At 38.2% G+C, this 17,147-nt stretch overlaps 1 long non-coding RNA gene across 1 annotated transcript in view; it reads right to left on the bottom strand.

The window, feature by feature from the left end:
- Nucleotides 1–180: 180 nt before the first annotated feature.
- The window catches only part of LOC121384994, a 30,897-nt gene continuing 13,930 nt past the window's right edge, over nucleotides 181–17,147 (bottom strand). Inside the window, exon 2 of the long non-coding RNA XR_005959488.1 lies at nucleotides 181–398. This is a non-coding gene — a long non-coding RNA (uncharacterized LOC121384994). The remainder of the gene's footprint in view (nucleotides 399–17,147) is intronic.

The raw sequence follows: 17,147 nt of genomic DNA, 5'->3' as shown, positions 1-17,147 counted from the left end.
CAATACAACTTACGTCATATTGTCATTAAATTTTGTCTAAACACATCTGAAAACCCCCAGATGTAGGTCAAGGGTCAGTCAAGGTCACAGTAACCTATTCGAGATACACGGCATGCATCCATATACTAGGATTGCTGTTTTAGGTGTCCAGTGGGGGACTAACACTAAACTAATACTACATTGCATTATAATGTCGATTTATTAAACAATATATAAAAACTAGATCATTCATTCCAATGAATCTGGAAACGTGGTGTCCTTGGAGATGATTCCTAATTAATAACACTCGTCCACAGTCAGTGCACTGGTGCTCGCCTGGTCTGCCGTGATGGACAACCACAGGTCTGTGGACGGCAGACCTTCCAGAGTGTAGTTGGCCGCAGTCTTCACAAACTGTTCTGAAAAACAAAATTTGTAACATACGATTAGGTGTCCTAAACCCGGGGGAGCAGACGAAGATATGCCTAAACTATAAGAAAATTCTTGGATGGATAATTATATAATTGTATTTGCTTAATTTAGCTTCCAGGGTATACAAACTTTCATCGAGACACCTTTTAAGTGTATAAATATAACTCGTTTCCTTAAAATAACACCAAAACTTTGATCATGTTTGTTTTGGCCGTCAAAACAACGAGGTTTTTCTTCAATAGCTTTTTTTGTGGTTTAGCAAAATCCTGAATTAAGCAAACAAATGGATAGAATATTCATTCTAGAGCCGTATCGCAATATTATTTTAATCAGAAAGGCATCCAGCATGTAGCTGTAAGACCAAATGTACGCACCGTCGTGTAGCGAAGCGAGCTTTATCCGCCATTTTGGTAGTGGTATACGAAGTTCAAGCATGTGTCATACGGTTTAGGTTGGACCCCTTGATAATACGCAAGGACAGTTTAGCAGTTTCCAGCCATTCCGACAGCCTTCTTTACACTTACCCAATACCACACTTTGCAAGGATCTTTTTGTGCCCTGATCCAATCGACTACCGTACATACATCGTGCCAAATATTACGTACAAAGATGAATTCAATAAATTCAATATTCAAACAGAATACTACAAGTGTCCTTCAGGGCCTCGTTCCACGAAGCGATCTTAGCACTAAGATCACCTTAGTGTATAGGGTAGCCAGGCACTTAAGGTGATCTTAGGGCTAAGATGGCTTTGTGGAACGGGGCCCTGGTACCGTTTCATATATCATGGTTGTTTTCAAATATATCTAACGATATATATCCAGTTGTTTTAAACGATTCGTAAGGTATGATATCTAACGTATACAAGTCGGTGACGGATCTAGTGGGGTAGGGGTGCGACAGTTTTACGTTGGAGAATCCGAGGATTCTCTTCGAGAACGTTTATGACCTTTGGCCACATGTTATTGGGCCCCCTAAATTCACACGAAACATGTCGTATACCCCATGGGCGGATCCAGGAAATATTTTTAGGGGGGGACCAAAAAAGAAGGGCACATTGACTCGTCAAAAGGGCACCTTACTACAAGTTTTGATATTTACAATTAATATGAATTCCTACAGTTCTACGTCATAATATACTAGCAATAATGAAGTAAATTGGCGTCACTCGCGTTAGAACCTCAATGGGGCCCCATTGAGACTCAATAACACAGACACATATCTGCAAGCTTGCGCATGTACACGAAAATCTTGATTTCATTTATGTACAATATAATTATTGTTTACTTAAAAAAAAAAAAATTCTACAAACAAAAAGGGCACTTGGACATTTTGAGGGCACTTGAACAATTTTTTGGGGGGACGCGTCCCCCTGGTCCCCCCCCCCCCCCCTTGGATCCGCCCATGTACCCTCAGGATAATTCGAAATGTTTTCAAATTATTTTTAAATCACTGGCAGGATTCTGCAAGTAAGGTTTTGATTGGTGGATATGAGCTCCAACTGGCTGGTGTTAGATCCACATGTAATAGTGGAGCTAATTTTAATTAGATTGTATTTACTGCTTATGTCATCACCGTTTAGTCTAGGTCATAGGACAATTTAGGACAGTTTGGCCTTAGTCTAGATCATCGCCATGGAACAGCCAATCAGAGACGTGTTTATTGACGGTTTGGCTTTAGTCTAGGTCATCGTCGAGGAGCAGCCAATCATTTGCTTGTTGTGGAGGAAGATTAATCGCAAACAGTATTTGCCTGGCACCATTTAGTTTCATCGTAGGCAGTGCCAGTTTAAGGATCCGCGGGGCCTGTAGCACAAATAATAGCGGGGAATCCTTCCCAGGATATATATTTTGCAACCCCCTCGGAGAGAGGGGAAAATAAATGTACATATCACCGCGGGCCCCCCTTAAAGAGCGCGGCCCGCAGCACGTGCTACTAGGATAAACCGGCTCTGATACGCTGACGTAAAATGATGGCTTTGACCAATATCATGTCTGTTCTCTCTAGCGGGATTGTGTAGGCCTACGTGCTGGGTTGCTGGTAAACTGAAACGCAGGTCACAACCAGAGCAACAACACAGTTGTGTTTCACGTTTTCCGCTTATTTAATAACAGTAAAAACTGTTATATAATGCATCTGTTCCGGTGGGTCTTCGCCTCAACGGAAATTTTTGTGATGCGCATGTCTGACTTTTTTAAATCATCACCGCCTCTGGTACTGCATCAAATTAAAATTATCTTGGGTTTCGTGTCTGTATTTAAACAGTTGCAAAATCCGCCCTTTTCCTGCCCCTCAAAATGCCAAGTTTCACTGCTTTCAATCATACTGTACGTGGTTTGACCTAAAGCAGATTAATAACTGCATTTTAACAAGCTTGCCGTCAAACTCACCGACATTATTTACGAAGATCGATTTTCGTTCCGTTTCTTTGAAATTTTCTCCCCAGTCTGCGCGCACCCAACAACCTGGGGAATTCGTCTGATTTGAAAACGTTAACTTTTTTGTACAGCAATGAAAGGCGTCTCAGTCGCGAAACCCAGTGCAATTAGATTCCGTAAATATAGTCGCATTTCGCAACAGACCACACGGCGGTAGACGAAATATCGTCAACCGGACACATGGCGTCTGGTAGTATTAGTTTAAAATGGAAATCTACATTTCTTTTTTTTTCTCCTTTTTTCTTCTTCTTTTCTTTCTTTTATTTTCTATACAACGTAGCATTCATCTGTTTGTCAAAATATCGTCAACCGAATATATGGCGTCACGCGGTATTAGTTTAAAATGGAAATCTACACTATTTCTTTTTTCATTTTGTTTTCTTCTTCTTCTTTTCTTTCTGTAATTTTCTATGACAAAGACAAGACAAGAATTTATTTACACTCGGGCCGTTGCACAACGGCATAGGCGGAATATATACATATACAATTTATAATATTCACATGACAAGATGGTTGATAATAAACATATACAAAGACCAATAAATAAAATTCTATAAGAACATTATGTATAACAAAAACTCTAAATGCGTAAGATTCTTCCAGTGATTCTTCTACGGGTAGGGGCGGAACGTAGTCCAGCGGTAAAGTGTTCGCTTGATGCGCAGTTAGTCTGATATCAACCCTCGGCAGTGGGTTCATTGGGTTATTTCTCGTTCCAACCAGTGCACCACAACTGGTAAATCAAAGGTCGTGGTATATGCTATCCTGTCTGTGGAATAGTACATATAAAAGATGTCTTGTTACTAATAGAAAAATGTAGCGGGTTTCCTCACAGACTATGTCAAAATTACCAAATTTATGTTTGACATCCAATAGCCGATGATTAATAAATCAACGTGCTCTAGTGGTGTCGTTAAATAAAACAAACAAACTTCTACGGGTTCTCTTGAACCAAAGCAATTCCCAGTGCTGATTCATGTTAACATCTATAATATAATACGCAGGGCCGTTTTAATGGTTTCCGATCGTTCTGATCACTTCTCCTGTTTTGATGTTTACTGCCGATAGCCTTCTCTATACTTACCCGATGCCGCATCTAGCAAGGATCATTTTGCGCTGAGACCTAATCGACTACCGTACACACATCGTGCTAAATATTGCATACAAAGTTGAATTCAATAAATACAACGTCAATGGAAGCCGCCATCTTTGTCATTTAACACAAAAGTGTATATGGCCTCGGCTAATGAGGGTTGGCTAGCACCACGGCGGTCGTATATTTTAGGGGAAAACCTAATGTAAGGCTACCACACCCCATTTAAACTCGCTTCATTTGAACTCGCCCCCATCTGAACTCACCCTCATCTAAACTCGCCTCATCTGAACTCGCCCCATCTGAACTCGCCCCATCTGAACTCTTCCATGCTAAGCACGGGTTACATCTAGTGTTCTAGTGAAAATAGAAGTTTATTATGTTTATCGACACCACTAGAGCACATTGACTTATTAATAATCGTCTATTAGATGTCAAACATTTGGTAATTTTGACATATGGTCTTAGACAAGAAACCCGCGTCATTTTCCATTAGTATTTGTAAACAGGATAGTACATATCACGGCCTTTGATATACCTGTCGTGGTGCACTGGCTGGAACGAGAAATAGCCTAATGAGCACATTGACGGAGATCGATCCTAGACCGGCCGCGCATCAAGCACGCACGTTACCACTGGGCTACTTCTCGCCCCCTCGTGGAGATCGTCATATCGGTGAATGTCGTTACACAACACCTCCTACTCCGACATACCGCCGACACCACGACGTGTTGAGAATGGGAAAAGAGACAATTGAATCTTCGAGTCGCCCGCGAATCCAATCACGGCAGGAACTTATCTTATTAGGCTATGCGCAATCGGCGACGTCCACCGCCGCCATTACGCAGCGCCCTCTAGGAGACGGCAAACAGTGTTACGCTCACCCACACCTCACCCCTGCACGACAAATCGTCCACAATGGACGACAACACACGACAATCCACTCCGCTTGTGAGAGGCTTTTGTCCGCATACGGCTAACGTCCGACGGTAATTGAGTTTTCAAAAGCAATTTGCTGTGATTTTCACTGAGGGAATATTTGAGTTTCTCCTGATTGAAACTGTCAGTCACGACGACGTGAGGAACGTGGTCGTCTGCTCATCGGACAGATTACGTCGCAGTGACATCAGCAAATCGCTTCAGAAAGGTTATCACAGAGGTCACATAAGAGCGATAGGCCTATTTATTTTGAGACTGTTTGTATTATTTACTTTGGGTTCCAGATTGTTTGTATTATTTACTTTGGGTGAAAGATTGTTTGTAATATTTAATTTGGGTTCCAGATTGTTTGTATTATTTACTTTGGGTGAAAGATTGTTTGTAATATTTACTTTGGGTTCAAAATTGTTTGTTATATTTACTTTGGGTTCAAGATTGTTTGTTATATTTACTTTGGGTTCAAAATTATTTGTTATATTTACTTTGGGTTTGAAATTATTTGTTATATTTACTTTGGGTTCAAGATTGTTTGTAATATTTACTTTGGGTTCAAGATTGTTTGTAATATTTAAAGAGACATTCCTGAGTTTACTGCAATTTTAAAGATGATATCATCTGAGTTTGCTTTTAATATGTTGTCGACTAACAGAGCCTTTTTAACGATTGTAATTACATATCAAATATAGTTTTCTGCATAAAATATTTAGTAGCTGTATATTAAACGTGTTTCTGATCATTTTAATATTTGTACTAATTTAAATTTCATTTCCTTTGTTTTGTTTTTTCGTACGTACGAAATTATTTAAAAACAAAATCCAGTTTGGGCTTCTTTCAAATATTAAGACGACCAGAAACACATTGAATATACAGACACTGATATTCTAAACAAGAAAATATATTTAATATGTAAGTTTAATCGTAGAAATATTTTATTAGTCGGAAACATCTTACAATGCAGCAAACTCAGGAATGTCCCTTTAATTTGGGTTCAAGATTGTTTGTAATATTTAATTTGTGTTCAATATTGTTTGTAATATTTAATTTGTGTTCAATATTGTTTGTAATATTTAATTTGTGTTCAATATTGTTTGTAATATTTACTTTGGGTTTGATAATGTAATATTTAGGCTATTTGGGATTCAAGTTTGTAAAAATTACTTTAGGTTGTAATATCTATTTTGTGTCTGAGATTCTAATATTTACTTTGGGTTAAAGATTGTTTGTAATATTTGAGATTGTTTGTAATATTTACTTAGTGTTTGAGATTGTTTGTAATATTTACTTGGTGTTTGAGATTGTTTGTAATATTTACTTTGGCTTTGACAATATTTATAATATTTACTTTAGATATGAGATTTTCTGCAGTACTTGTGTCACGAAATGGTTTTGATAAAACTGTAATTCTATAATAATAATAATAATAATAATAACATATACATGTATATGGACGGGAATTAGCTCAGTCGATTGCTTGCTTGCTTGAGGTAATTGCGTCGCAGGATCGAACCACCTCGGTGGATCCATTCAGCTGATTGTTTTTTCTTCTCGTTCCAACCAGTTCACCGCAACTGGACAAAGGCCGTGGTATGTGCATTCCTGTCTGTGAGAAAGTGCATATAAAAGATCCCCTGCTTCATTAGAAAAAAATGTAGCGGGCTTCCTCTGATGACTACGAGTCAGAATTAACAAATGTTTGACATCCAATAGCCGATGATTAATTAATCAATGTGCTCCAGTGGTGTCGTTAAACAAAACAAACACAAATATATATACAAAGAAAGTTTAACGTAAAGTAATTACACACTCCTCTCTATCTTGTGCACCGTCTGTTTAATTTCCTGCCTGGTTCACCATGAATTCTAATTGTTGCATCGCCTTTTTCTTTTCTTTCTGTTTTTTTCTTTTTTCTTCTTCATATCTGTCTGCTTTCAGCCAGTGGTGATACACACACGGCGGAAATACTGATCAGCCTGTGGATTATCTCATAGTCACGTCTGTTTAAAGTACAGTGGAAACCTTCTAGAGCTAACAGCAAAAACTATTGCACAATCTCTGCATGAGAAAACAGGGCATGTTCTAGAAAATTGTTATAGAGGGAGGGTCAAAGGTCGTCAGAACTATGTGTTCTGCTTCTGCTATTGCTATTGATTTTAGAAATTATGGAAATTATTTGCATTCCTCTTTGCGGCGGTGCAAGAGGGATGCCATTTCCAGTAAAGGATCTCCTCGGGAGTAGCTGTCCTCCTATAGATAGAGATTCATGGTATCCACCATTTTATTTTTACAAATATCCATTCGACTTTGTATTGTGCAGAGATACGACCTGATCACGTATTACGGTTTTGCCGTTCACATTTAATATAGTTGACTGGACAGTACAGGACATTTCATTCCAATGTATTGTCTCATTTAGGGCTGTACCTAGCGAGCCGAGGGTACAAGGGGGTGGCGAGTAGTCACCTTTCTTTTGCATATATTTATTTATATATTTAAATGGGAAGATCGTAGCCGAGTGGTAACGATCTTGCCTGATGGGCGGTCAATGTAGGATCAATCCCCATCGGTGGACCCATTGGGCTATTTCTCATTCCAGTCAGTGCGCCGCAAAATTTTAATGGTGTAACAAAGGCCGTGGAATGGAATGGAATGGAATAAGAATTAACGTGCACATTCAGAGCAAGCTGTTGTAGCGCACGCCTATCTTGGGCAGACAAAGGCCGTGGTATGTAGGTCTATTAATTATCTTGTGTGTGGGATGATGCATCAGGTTTCCTATCTCATTATTTATGTGGTCCTTAACCATATGTCCAATGTCATGTGTAAATTAATATTATCGTAATATACAACTCCTAAGACCAGTTAGTTGTTAATCTCTAAGCGCATCTGTGCTAAGTCGGGAGGGAGTTGAGGGAAATTGCAACGCAACCGTAGAGTTGGTCAACCTCGTCTTGACAGTTGGTAGGTACTGGGTTCGCAGCCCGGTACCGGTTCCCACCCAGAGCGAGTTTTAACGACTCAATAGGTAGGTGCAAGACCACTAAACCTTCTTTTGTCTCACTAACCAGTAACAACTAATAACTAAACCATTGTCCTGGACAGACAGCCCGGATAGCTGAGGTGTGTGCCCAGGACAGCGTGCTTGAACCTGAATTGAATATAAGCACGAAAATAAGTTGAAATTAATGAAGTTGACTACCCTAGGACCCGCACATGTTTCAGGCACAATAGTAGCTAGTACATTTATACTAGTTGAAGTTAAAGTATAGGAATTTATTGTCCAGATGAAACAGCATTTTATAACAACAAGCCCTGTCATAAATAATTATTTAATACGACACTCAAAGTTCAGTGGACTCTAAACTTTGACCCGGTGACGTGATATTTTATACACTGCTACCGTCAGTGGAATGTCATCTTTTAACTTTTATTATAAACTATATAGGTTCAACACATTTTAGTTTACAGATATATGACGTCAGACATATGGTTAATGAGAGAGGAAACCCACATAGATAACGAGAGAGAGAGAGGAAACCCGTTACACACCATTTTTATCATCCATATAATTAGACATTGGGCTATTTCTCGTGCACCACGACTGGCATATTAAAGACCGTGGTGCATGCGCGCGAAGAGTAACGTCCCTTGATAAAATAGACTGAAACTAGTCTATTTACAAATTGGGGGGCGTGACAGACAGGTTGTTATTAGCGACTTGAGTAGCTTCGTAGGAGACTTTTAAACTTTGGCAACTAACATGTACATATTTCGAATTAGATGGTATAATGGCCGTAGAAAACGGTCCGCTGAAATTTACAGCGGAATGGTTCAAATTAAAAAGCAGTGCAACAACTTGGACAAAGTCTCTGCGACTTGTATCCGAGGGTTTTGATAACGCCAGATTAAAAGACTATCTCGTAAAAAGTATAAACAAAACATTTGACAGATTCCATAGGTTATGGCATCGATCGATATATATATTTGAGAGAGAGAGAGAGAGAGAGAGAGAGAGAGAGAGAGAGAGAGAGAGAGAGAGAGAGAGAGAGAGAGAGAGAGAGAGAGAGAGAGAGAGAGAGAGTAAGTATACACACACACACACACACACACATATATATATATATATATATATACATACAGTCAAACCTCTCTTAAGCGGCCACACAAGGGAGTAGATAAACATGGCCGCTTAAGACAGGTGGCCGCTGAGTACAGGTTGCCACATATTTGTTGTTGTTTCTTGTTTTACCGTCTGTACTGCTAATTAACGGATGTGTGCTTCATAGTTGACTATAAATCAACTTTTGACATGTTGTCTCCTTCAAAAATAATGCAAATAGAATATATTAAATTAACCGTTCTCCACAAGTTTGTTTTCTTTTTCCATTTATTATTTAATTCCGACTTCATGCGATGTATTGTTATAGTAAGTGAATAAAATATAAAATACTAGACGGACCTGTGTAGGAACGTCCTGTACAGAGCCGTCATCACTCTATATATATTTATATATCATTATTATTATTATTATTTAAGGAGTGTCTGTTATTTCTTTTACGTTCATCGGGGTATGAACAAAATAAATCATCCGTAAATTGTGTGAATCGGCGAAGCCGTTCTCACATAAGTTTGCGGATGATTTTTTTGTTCATACCTAAATGAACATAAAAGTAATAACAGACAATACTTATAATTAAATTTGAAACATACTGAGTAATAATAACATTAAAAGTTCATATATATATATATATATATATATATATATATATATTCTGTTGAGTATTGTCCGAAATATACATATATTTTCTGTATATACAAAATATAAATTTATTTTATTATATTTACTGTTTACTACCATATCTAAGTAGAGAATACTAGACCGCCCTGTATAGGAACGTTCTGTACAGAGCTGTCCTGACTACATATATTTTTTATATATTTACACACGCACACGTTATATATTTTATTGAGTATAATCCGAAATATACATATATTTTCTTTATATACAAAATATATATTTATTTTCTTTACTTTTAATGTGTTTTCCACCATATCTAAGTATACTAGACCGCCCTGTGTAGGAACGTCCTGTACAGAACCGGTAAGGTTTTGGTCCCTTATGCGTTCACTGGCTTCCCTCCTACAAAATGTGCCGAACAAACCCTCGTACTTAGAGTAACATTAAAATCGTTTTCTACGTGAAACGATTACCCACAATCGTTTCCGATATCCATTGGCTGGATATCAATGGAAGGATAACGAATTTCCCGGACATATGCGATTGGAACAGTTAATAATTGAACAATGGTCGTGGCCTCCCATTGCTTTTGCCCCCCCAATTTGCAGATGGGTCTATTTTGGCGAGATCTCGCGAAATCTCGCGGTTTGCACCCTCGAGTAACTCCGCAACGGGCACATGCGCAGTGGAATGAGAAAGAAGTCTATTGGACAGAGTAGCCCATGGAGTGACGACAGCGGGTTTTCTCGCTCAATACCTGTGTGGTCCTTAACCATATGTCTGACGCCAAATAACCGTAAATAAAATGTGTTCAGTGCGTCGTTAATTAAACATTTCCTTCCTTCCTTCCATATAATTAGAATTATATGTCATCCAAGACTGGAAAAATCTACAGTAGCTGAGGGACAGACACTACCTGGACAACTACAACAACACTCCAGAAGAAGCTGTACGGTACGAAAAGTGATCCAGAGAGGACAGTATTATTGATAGTCACAGCTGGCCTCAACGTGTAGTCAGTCATCAAGCGAACAGAAAGAAGAAGAAGCATTAAGCCCAAAACACACCGAAGCTGGGTCTGGGTCTGGCGAGTGTGGCAAAGATGCCATCACTGGTGTATTTTGACGTCTGGCGAGTGTGGCAAAGTCGCCATGTCTGGCGTATTTTGACATCTGGGTCTGGCGTATTTTGACGTCTGGGTCTGGCGAGTGTGGCAAAGACGCCATGTCTGGCGTATTTTGACGTCTGGGTCTGGCGAGTGTGGCAAATACAGCACGTCTGGTGTATTTTGACGTCTGGGTCTGGCGAATGTGGCAAAGTCGCCATGTCTGGTGTATTTTGACGTTTGGGTCTGGCGAATGTGGCAAAGTCGCCATGCCTGGTATATTCTGACGTCTGGGTTTGTAACTGTTACGTGTTTTCAATATATATTAATGAGTTGATATCTTTAGATAAATTTACTTCTATTAACATCAACAATAATTATGAGAATTTCACATTGATTAATGTATATCTTCCCTGTACGAACATTGTGCAGCTGCCAGTCTGGTAGTGTGAAAATAGAGCGCATGTTCTATGTCGTCTGCTGCCAGATCTGTAGTTCACGCCAGCACAGACGAGGTGTGTTTTGTCACACTCAATTCAGTGCGTTCAATTTTCGACTGGCACTATACTACCCAGACCCAGACCCAGACCCGGTGTGTTTTGGGCCTAAGAATTCTAACTATGTCAACGATGACGATGAATTCAACATAATATTGCTTCTATCTATTGCCTCCCCATTAATAACAAAAATATCTGTTAATGCGATATTGTCGATTTTCCTGGGAATGTTTGGCTTAAATTTAGCAGGAAATTGCCAACGCCAAGCTACATTACATTTGCGACTTTTTCTTTTAAAAACATAGCAATAATCACATAACGTGCACGCGCAAACTCATGGAAGTCCTTTTGTCGCTTATTGATCTGTTTTTACGGGCAGAAAAGACTTCGATTGAAAAGGACCCATAAAGATTTCAAGTTAGTCGCCAGAATAGGTCAAACTAAAACTTAGTCAGCTAGGAGTCATATTCTGTCTTTAATAGTATTACTTGAGGTAATCCCCTGAAGTGCGGACGGAGAATTCCACTTTGATATAGAGTCACTATGTTTGTCAAAAGTGCCAGACACGTAGGAGCCGAATGTAATAAAGCAGATTTACGTGTATTGCAACCGCCCAGAAAAACGCATTACAGGAAGTAAAATGGCAATGTGAACGGACTGAATTTTTGAACTTTTAAAATTTGTATCTTGTAAAGGGACATTCCCGAGTTTGCTGCACTTTTTAAGATGTTATCGACTAACAGAGACTTTTTAACAATTGTAATTACATATCAACTATATTTTTCTGCATAAAATATTATTGGCTGTATACTAAACGTGTTTCTGATCGTTCTAATATTTGTACTAGGTTAAATTTCATTTTATTTCCTAAAATATGTTTTTTTTTTTGTACGTACGAAATTATTTGAAGACAAAACCCAGTTTGGGCTTCTTACAAATATTAAGATGGCCAGAAACACATTGAATATACTGACACTGATATTCTAAACAAGAAACTAAATTTAATATGTAAGTTTAATCGTAGAAATATTTTATTAGTCGGAAACATCTTACAATAAAACAAACTCAGGAATATCCCTTTAAATGTATGTACATTATATAAACACGTCATCCCTTTGTCATGATCTATAATATAACTCGCAAGTCCTTTTTAACAGTTTTTAAATGTTCTGATCGGTTGTCATATTTTGATATGCACTGCCGATAGCCTTCTTTGTATTTAACCGATGCCGCTTTTTTCAATGATCTTTTTGCGCTCAGTTCCAGTCGACTACCATACACATATCGTGCTAAATATTGCGTATACTGATGAATTCCACCAAGACAACCGCGATTCATATATACTTAGAACATATAAGTGTGTGTGCAGGAATGTTTACTGGGTGGTGGAGGTGGTGGTGGGTGTGTGTGTGTGGGGGGGGGGGGGGGAGATAGACTGTCGCGAGCCAAGATTATACGGGTCGAGTCAGGCTCCCCCAGAAAATATATTTGGAAAAAAAAGAAGATAATATTTGCACACGCGCCTGATTTTATAGTGCTTTATGACAACAGTCATGTACTTGTCAAAACGCCCTTTAGACTCTACTTTTATCAAAGATACGAATTTAAAATATATACACAGACATCCTAGTAAAGAACGTTCAGGTCTGTTTATCAACACACCGAAACACATTCGATACTTTGCACGTGCATCATACAGTTGCCCCGTACACGTGCGTGGGGTGTCATTCTCGATTTTGAGAATTTCCAAGAAGGTCCATTAATCACTGTGGAGCATTATTTCTGTCAATCTTTTTCATTCTGTTGATCATACAGTTCTTTTTGTTTTGCTTTTAGTCATTTTTATTGTTTGAATTTGCGATTTACTGATAAAAAAAACGTCAACTTTCAAATTTCATTTCTGACCCCAATCGTCCTTCAAGATCTTTGGTGGTTATAAAACCTACTGTAATACTGAACTACCGGTTGTAATGTTTGCTCAATTAATTCACTATTATCATATAACCATTCCCCACAGCTAATATACCTAACAATTTTGGCAATTGCAAATTCTTATTGGAGTTCCCCTACCTTTTTTGAAGAATATAATACGATCCATATTTTAACGTGTTTCCGTAATGAGAGTTTCATGTTAGGTAATAATCATTACACAGTTTGTGTCACAAAGTGTGACAGTCATCCGGTCCAGAGTAGACTCCCCTGATGGTGTGACCCAATCAATCAACCAATCAACCAGTCACAGGCACGGCGGAAGCAAGTAGACATGGGGGCGGCGGTGTGTGTGTGTGTGTGTGTGTGTGTGTGTGTGTGTGTGTGTGCGTGCTGACTGAGATCGTGAGCGCAAAGCAAAGTTCCTAGGAGAGTTCAGGAGTATGCTCACCCGTAAACTTGTGAAAACTAGATGTCCTGAAATGCCCTACAACTAAAACGAAACACTTGGGCAATAGAAATAACTTCAATACAGCCCTAAAGCTAAAACGAAACACTTGGACGATAGAAATAACTTGAATACAGCCATACAACTAAAACGAAACACTTGGACGATAGAAATAACTTGAATACAGCCCTAAAGCTAAAACGAAACACTTGGACGATAGAAATAACTTGAATACAGCCATACAACTAAAACGAAACACTTGGACAATAGAAATAACTTGAATACAACCCTAAAGCTAAAACGAAACACTTGGACGATAGAAATAACTTGAATACAGCCATACAACTAAAACGAAACACTTGGACAATAGAAATAACTTGAATACAACCCTAAAGCTAAAACGAAACACTTGGACGATAGAAATAACTTGAATACAGCCATACAACTAAAACGAAACACTTGGACGATAGAAATAACTTGAATACAGCCCTAAAGCTAAAACGAAACACTTGGACGATAGAAATAACTTGAATACAGCCCTACAACTAAAACGAAACACTTGGACGATAGAAATAACTTGAATACAGCCCTACAACTAAAATGAAACACTTGGATAATAGAAATAACTTGAATACAGCCCTAAAGCTAAAACGAAACACTTGGACGATAGAAATAACTTGAATACAGCCCTACAACTAAAACGAAACACTTGGACGATAGAAATAACTTGAATACAGCCATACAACTAAAACGAAACACTTGGACGATAGAAATAACTTGAATACAGCCATACAACTAAAACGAAACACTTGGATAATAGAAATAACTTGAATACAGCCCTAAAACTTAACATTTGGACGATAGAAATAACTTAAATACAGCCCTAAAACCAAAACTAAACAATTGGACGATAGAAATAACTTGAATACAGCCCCACAACTAAAACGAAACACTTGGATAATAGAAATAACTTGAATACAGCCCTACCACTAAAACTAAACACTTGGACAATAGAAATAACTTGAATACAGCCCTAAAACTTAACACTTGGACAATAGAAATAACTTGAATACAGCCCTAAAACTAAACATTTGGACAATAGAAATAACTTGAATACAGCCCTCAAGCTGCAAGCAAACATTTGAATAGCATAACTAACTTGAATACAACACTCACGGTAAAATCAAATAGTTGGACAGTAGGGTCTCCACGAGTACTCGAGTACTCGGGCACGGGGGCCGAGTCTAGCAAGACTAGAGTCCGTTCACAGGACCCGAGTACCCGTGTAAGGAAGAGAACTTTCATTTAATTATATTATAATGTAATTTTATCATTATGCTTGATGCCGGTCACATTATAGGGCTATAAGACCGGAAACCAAAATTGAATGTGTGGAATGCAGTATCCATGTTCAGGGCTGGAATTAAGATGCACAATGCTATTTCACTTTATTCCTTAATCTCATTATCATCTAGTGTCGGGTATTCGGATCCGGGTCGAGTTTGACCTTTGACTACTCGAGTCCAATATTTTGGACTCGTGGAGGCCCTATTGGACAGCAGAAATAACTTGAAAACAACATTCAAGCTGAAAACAAATATTTGGATTTTATTTACGGTTATATGGCGTCGGAAATCACACATATATTGAAGGAGAAAACCCGCTGTCGCCACTTCATGGGCTACTCTATTCGATTAGCAGCAAGGGATCTTTTATATGCACCATCCCATAGACAGGATAGCACATACCACGACCTTTGATGTACCAGTCGTGGTGCACTGGCTGGAGCGAGAAATAGCCCAATGGGCCCACTGACGGGAATCGATCCCAAACCGACCGCGCATCAAGCGAGCGCTTTACCACTGGGCTACGTCCCGCCCTTTAAGAACTAGAAGGCACGTGCTAGGTCAAAGTCCAGTTGAGATGAATACAGCAGAGATCAAGTTAAAGGGACATTCCTGAGTTTGCTGCAATTTTCAAGATGTTATCGACTATCGGAGACCTTTTAACGATTGTAATTACATATCAAATATATTTTTCTGCATAAAATATTAGTGGCTGTATAGCAAACGTGTTTCTGATTGTTCTAATATATGTACTAGGTTAAATTTAATTTCATTTCCTAAAATATAATTTTTCGTACGTACGAAATTATCTGTAGACAAAATCCAGTTTGGGCTTCTTACAAATATTAAGACGACGAGAAACACATTGAATATACAAACACTGATATTCTAAACAAGAAAATATATATAATATGTAAGTTTAATCGTAGAAATATTTTATTAGTCGGAAACATATTACAGTGCAGCAAACTCAGGAATGTCCCTTTAAGTTGTGACTGTGGTAGGTAAGAATCGCGTGTACTGCTACAACAGACATCTGCACACATAATTAAAGCGACTGCCCCCAGTTTGCTGCCATTGTAACGTGTTTACGACATACGGAGTCTCTTTGATGACTAAAAGTACATATTAATGATACTTTCCTGTTTGGAATATCAGTAGCTTAGACTAGTGCAAGGAGTTTGGTATTGTACTAATGTTTGGAGTAGCCCTAACCGGATTTTACCTCCCAATAATTTCGTACTTGTGAAAATATATATTACAAAGTAAAATATAAAAAAGACTGCTATAAACATTAGCACATGACCGCAAATACATTGGATACACAGACACTGGTATTCTAAGTAAGAAAATTTTCCCAATACAGTATTTTAATCGCCCCCCCCCCCCCCCCCCCCCCCCCCCCCCACTGTTAATGGTTTTTTTTTACAATAGCTGCAAACTCAGGACAGTACCTTGAACAGTAATCATCTGAATCGGACGAGAAATGACAGGGCGTCTAGATTATGGTAGCCCCACTCCCATGGCTAGTGATATTCATTGTTGGGCTAGTAAATAACTACTATCGCTATGCCCGACGGATAGTGAAAATAATCGAAACTTGTCAAATGCTTCATTTAAGTCTATTTTGTACACATCTAAGGGTTTTTAAGCTCTATATCCCTCTTTAAGAGACATACCTTATTCCTTCTGTTAGTAAAATTGCATTTACTTAAAGTTTTTAAAACATATTGATTTTTATACAAAGTTTTAAAATATACTTACCTTGAATTTTTGTATTGTATTGTACTTTCTCCACAGATCTTTACACTATTTTTTTTTTTTTTTTTTTACATTATATAATAATTTATTTTTTAATGAAAATAATAATTATGTGTTTAATTTGTTTGACACCTAATAGCCGATGTCTATTTTTATGCTGGGGTGTCGTTAAACATTCATTCATTCATTCATTCATTTAACAGTTCACTTTGATTTCAAAACCATAATTTGTCTTCTTTATTAGTCCCCCTGCGTGTGCTGTAACCTCACCGTGGTGCAGGGGTGTAACATTCTCTTTGAGAATGGCCAATACAGCACAAAATTTAAGTTTTGAGAAAATTCAGTATCCGTAAAATTCTGTGATATTTGTGTTTTTGCACAGTTCTTTACACTGTTTTTGTTTAAACCTTGAATTTTTATATTGATGTTGATCATCACTTTATTT

Source organism: Gigantopelta aegis, chromosome 11 (genome assembly GCF_016097555.1).
Source record: "Gigantopelta aegis isolate Gae_Host chromosome 11, Gae_host_genome, whole genome shotgun sequence".
Classification (NCBI taxonomy): domain Eukaryota; kingdom Metazoa; phylum Mollusca; class Gastropoda; order Neomphalida; family Peltospiridae; genus Gigantopelta; species Gigantopelta aegis.
Note: the sequence above shows the minus strand (reverse complement) of the source record. Positions and strands in the feature narration are given on the sequence as shown.